This window comes from Camelus ferus, chromosome 21, assembly GCF_009834535.1.
Source record: "Camelus ferus isolate YT-003-E chromosome 21, BCGSAC_Cfer_1.0, whole genome shotgun sequence".
In the NCBI taxonomy this organism is placed as follows: Eukaryota; Metazoa; Chordata; class Mammalia; order Artiodactyla; family Camelidae; genus Camelus; species Camelus ferus.
The window spans coordinates 12,101,754-12,107,799 of NC_045716.1; positions in this window are offsets into that span (position 1 = coordinate 12,101,754).

The following is a 6,046-nucleotide window of genomic DNA, read 5'->3' on the forward strand; positions in this document are numbered from 1 at the left end:
GCATGCTTTGTAGGTCACTGCTTGCTCAGAAGCTGTCCTGCAGGTTTTTGAAATGGGTCACTCAAGGGATTAGAATCAATGATCTATACAGGAACATTCATTCACCAAGATTCATTAAGCTCCTTCAACTAATCAGATGCTGTGCCAGAAAAACAAGAGATTAAGACAAAAAGTTCTCTGTTCTCAGTCCAGCAATCTCCTCAAAGAGGTCAAGTGAATAAATATAATCATTTTACCATTCTCTTTATATTTTTTATATTTTATCTTATATTAGTGCATTTCTATTTTTAAAGGGTTTCTTTATCACCTGGAATATACATGTAGTCACCTAGATTTGGGGGGAAGATTATTATTACTTAAATTTAAATTATTTCTATATTTGGAATTCCTTTTTACATATGGTATAAAATTGTCCCCAATTTAATTTCCTTCACGTGGATGAATAGTTTTGCCAGTCATATTTACTAAATTATTTTTTTCATTTAACTGAACAAAACAGTTGTTAATTATTAAATTTTTATATATAGTGAGCCCTATTTCTGGATTCCCTGGTCTGTTTCACTTATATATTTGCCTATTTCAATTATATTATGAACTTGATTTGATTCTAGAGCTTTTAAAGTATGTTCTGACATTTGGTGAGGCAAGTACCCCCTTACTAGTCTTTCTCTGCAAAATTTTATTGGCCATTCTGGTACATTTATTATTATACATGAACTTTAAAATAGTTTTAGATTCTTAATTGAATATTTTTGGATTCCAATTGGAACTGCATTAAAGTTATAAATTAACTTTGGGGAAAGGGATATTTTTATGATGTTTTCCTATCCAAGTTTATAGTATGTGTGACCATTTGTTCAAATCTTGTTTCATGTTGTCAATAAAAAATATATTTGAAAAATAATATTTGCAATTAAGAGGACAAATAAAAAGTTTATAAAACATAAAGTGCTCTTATAAATTGGTAAGAGGAATAAACAACCAAAAGAAAAATAAACCAAGGACATAAATAGGTACTTTATAGAAGAGTAAATCCAAATACCTGACAAACATATGGATAGATGCTCAAATTCATCTATAAAGATTTTCAAATTGAAGATAAAATGAGGTATCACTTTATAACAGTTTCTCAACCTCAGAACTATTGACATTCTAGGTTGGATAACTCTTTGTTGTGGGGGCTGCCTTGAGTATTTTAGGGCATTTAGGAGAACCTCTGGCTCTGTCCACTAGAAGCTATTGGCACCTACCCACAGCTATGATTAACAGTTATGACAATCAAAAATATCTCCAGACTCTGACAAGTGTCCTGGCATTGGGGGTGCGGAGGGCAAAATCATTGCAGGTTGAGAACCACTGATTTTCACCTATCAGACTAGCAAAAATGTTAAAGCCTGATTACACCTGTTGTTGGCAAGTATGCAGTGTAAAAAGAATACTCTGATAAGTGGCTAATGAAAACGTAAGTTATTATAGCTCTTACGGAAAGCGACTGAACAATGCCTATTAAAATAAGAAGTGTATAACTCTTTGACCCAGTTATCCCACTCCTGGAATAAATCCCGTAAAATGAAACAAACAGTACATAGACATATATTGTACAAGGATGGCAACTGCAGCACTGTTGGTAGTGACCAAAAAAGTAAGCACCGAGTAAATGACTATAAAAGGGAATAGCTGAATAAATTATAGTACACTTGCACAATGGAACACTAGAAAGAATTTTAGAGTTTAACCTTATTTATTCGTGAGTGAGAAAAAGCAAGATTCAAAAGGATGCATAATGTAATTCTACTTTTTGCAAAACACACATTCCCTCAGACTTTTATAAATAGCTCTCCCTCAACTTACAATGGGGTTATGTAATTGAAAATATCCTAAGTCAAAAATGCATTTAATACACCTACCAAACATCATAGCTTAGCCTAGTCTACCTTTAAACATGCTCAGAACACTTATAGTAGCCTACAGTTGGGCAAAATCATCTCACACAAGGCCTATTTTATATTAAAAGTATCTCATGTGATTTATTAAATACTATGCTAAAAATGAAAGACAATGGTTTTATGGGTACAGAATGGCTGTAAGTGTATCAGTTGTTCACCCTCATGGTGATCATGTGGTGACTTGGAGTTGTGGCTGCTGCCACAGCCCAGCATCACAAGAGAGTATCATTCCAAATATCACCAACCCCAGAAAAGCTAAAAGTTCAAAATTTGAAGTATGGTTTCTACTGAATCCTTATCACTTTCATACCATCATAAAGTTGAAAAATCATTCCGTTGAACAATCATTAAGTTGGAGTATAGAGGAAAATATCTCTAGGATGGATATTTACCCATACAGAATGGGCAAAAATATCTGCTTATCTTATACTGATAAGGCTCTATTCTCCAGAATATATAAAGAATTCTTATACTTCAGCAATAAAAAGATAAACAATCCAATTATAAAGTGTACAAAAGACCTGAATAAACATTTCTCCAAGGAAGATATACAAATGGCTAACAAATGCATGAAAAGATATTCAACATTATTAGTTATTAGGGAAATGCAAATCAAAACCACATTGAGACACCATTTCACACCCTTACGATGGATTTTCAAAGAATAAAATAACAAGTGTTGGCAAAGATGTGGAGAAACTGGAATCCTCATACATTGCCAGTGGTAATGTTAAATGTGCAGGCTCTGTGGAAAACAGTTTGGTAGTTCCTCAAATAGCTGAATGTAGAATTATAAAGTGATTTGGCAATTTCACTCCTATTTACCCAAAAGAAGTGAAACTAAGTATTCAAACATACACAAATGTTCATAGCAGCGCTATTCATATAGCAAATAAAACTACCATGTCCATCAATTGATAAATGGATAAACAAAATTATTTCTATACATAAAATGCAATATTTTTCAGCCATAGAAAGAATGGAGTACTTGAAATGGAGCAGGACCCTATGGGGCCTTCCCAGGACAGACACGCCCCTGCCCGGGTTCTCCACCTGCCTCTTGTCTGTAGAAAAACTCAGTCGAAGAATAAGTTTAATCAGAGAAGTATTAAGAAAATACAGAAACAAAGGGAAATGGTCAAGCAAAAAAAAATAATAATAGTTTAGTCATTAAATAAAGTCAAGGACTTTTAGTTCCTCCTCAAGGGCTGTAGATAATACTGTGAGCCATACCCTTTGTAGTGTCTTGTAGATACTGAAAGCCCCACCAGGTGGAAGATGTTAATTACATGATGACCAGGCTGTAGCTATGACAAAAGCTGCCACAATTCCGAGAACTGGCCTCAAAGAAATGGGAACAAACCAACCTTGGAACTGATGATTAACTGTATTTAAAACAATCAAGATGCTGCTGTTCAGACCACCACAGGACAAACTTCAAGATGACTGTCTGCTGTTCTGCATGTAGCCCCTTCCCTCTGCCTATACACCCCTGAAACTCCCATTTAAAAGCTCGCCCACTGATTGGCAGGAGGGGAGTTGGTCTCTGGACACAAGTCCCACCTGTCCTTTGACCCCAACCAAAACATGCCCCTCGGGTATTGGCTTTCAAGCTGAGAGTCCCGACGCAATCAGTAACACACTGATACATGCTACAAAGTCAGCATTTCAAGGTTCATTTCGGTGAGCCTTGAAAATGTTATGCTAAATGAAAGAAGCCAGACACAAAATGTCTCATATTATATGATTCCCTTTATATGAAACTACCCAGAAGAGCTAAATCCATAGAGACAGAAAGTACATTAGTGTTTGCCTGGGGCTGGGGGAAGGGGAGAATAGGGGCTGATTGCTTAATGGGTACAAGTTTCCTCTGGGGGTGGTGGAATGCTTAGAACTAGACGGAGGTGATGGTTGCACAACACTGCAAATGTACTAATACAACTGAGTTGTACATTTAAATCTGGTTAATGGATAATACTGCATTATATAAATATTACCTCAATTTAAAAGATATATTCTATATACCTCTGTATTAGTTTCCCGTTGCTGCATAACAAATTATCAGAAACTTAGGCGCTTAAAAAATTACAAAAACAGTTTCGCTTACAGTTCTGTAGATCAGACGTCCAGGTCGGCTTGAGTGGGTTCTCTACTTAAAGCCTGACAGGCAGAAATTAAGTTGTTGGCTGTGCTATGCTCTTATCTGGAGGCTCTGAGGAAGAAACCGCTTCCAAGCTTTTTTAGGTTGTTAGCAGAGTTCAGTTCCTTGGGATTGTAGTACTGAAATCCCCAGTTCCTTGCTGGCTGTCAGCCAAGAGTCAGTCTCAGCTGCCATAGGGTGCCCACATCCTTGGCACAGAGCCCCCACCGGCAAGCAGCATGTCAAATCTTTCTCATTGTTCAGATATCTCTGACTGCGCCTTCTGCTACCAGCAGTAGACAAATTCTCTGCTTTTAAAGGGCTCGTGTGATTAGTCTGGGCTCACCCAGATAACCTCACTTTTACCATATAATGTAACGATCAGTTGTATTATCTCATCAAATTCAGGGGTTCCACTTTTTGCTCAAAGGGGTGCAGACTGTACAAGGGCAAGTGTCATTGGGTGTCAGGCTTAGAATTCTGCCATGACCTCTCAGAGAAAAATAATAACAGTTTCTACCCAATTCAAGAACAATTGCCATTTCTTAAAATCCAACACTGCAAAGAGGATTTGAGGTGCCTAAGTGATTTATACGAAGGAAAAATTTCAGAACCAGTGATTTACAGATTAAAACAATTCAGGTCTCCAAGACTCAGGGAAGGGACTGAAAGTTGTTCTTAGTAAGTGGGCTTCTCTTTCTGAGGCCTCTCTTGTTTTTCTCTTCCTCCCTTATCTTCTACTAAGGCACTGAATGTAAACGCAAAGCAATTGCCAAGAGGACCACGGGTGTTCTCTCCATAGTCGTAATGAGAAGTAGATACTACGGCTGGAGTTTAGGCGACTAGATAATTCCATTGTGTAGATTATAAGTTCTTAGTTTTTGGCCTCAAAACTCCTGTAATTGAGGACACTTTTGTGTGTGTGTGGGGGGGGGGTTATACCTATTTGCCATATTAGAAGTTAAATTTGGAAAGTTTTTAAACAGAAACATATACACACATTCTCTTAGCCTTTAAAGTGATAATGCCACCATACATCATGTAGTCTCTAGATTGGAAAAGGAAATAAAGTTTTAGCATTATTATTAAAGTACTCTGATCTCCTGAATATCCTCAAAACTCATAGTGCTTCCTGGACCACACTGTGAGGCGATAGTTGTTAAGTACCAACAATTGCATTTCTTCAGAGATTAATCAACTCATAGATCTCTTCCTTCACTAGTATGTTGTCCTATCTGGTAGTCATTTTTTGTGGCTGAGTGCAAAAAGTATCTTTTTTTTTTTTTTTTTTTTTTTTTTTTTGCAAAAAGCGTCATTTGCCGACTCAGGTAAAAATTTGAGCTAGATGGGTTGTAACTTACATTACAGTAAAATAGACAGTTCAAAAATGTTTTCTGTGAGGTTCTGGCAGGATGTTATTCTGCAAATACTGCACAGGAAAAATTGCTTTAAACGGTGCAGCTTGGTCTGCAGTGTTAGGACTTGGGATACAATTAAGCTGAGTCAGGCAGAAAGAGGCTTACAGAGAGAGATGAAGGAAAGTACTGGGGATTCTTGTCACGCTTTGCCCTTGAAAACTATGCCAAGACTTCTGTTTTGTTTTAATAAAGAGACCGATATTTCGTGCTTGCTTTAATAACTCGGGATTTTCCACTTTCCCTTTAAACACAGGTTATGCCTAAAGTTACGCTTGTTTTTTGTATCCCACGTACAAAGAGTAACGAAATAAAGCTAAGACCCTTTAATTAGGACTCCATTATGGTCCTTCAGTTAAGTGACGGCGTCGTTCATTCTTCTCACAGTATTTTATCCATCTTTCCCGCTCAGGCTCTTGGTCAACGCCCACGACCGCTTAAATCTCTGGCTTCTCTACCACAAGATGAATACAATTTAAAACCTGAACGCTGCTGCAGGAAAGGGAGAGCATTCCATTCCCCCGCCTCAAGGATAAACCTTTGCC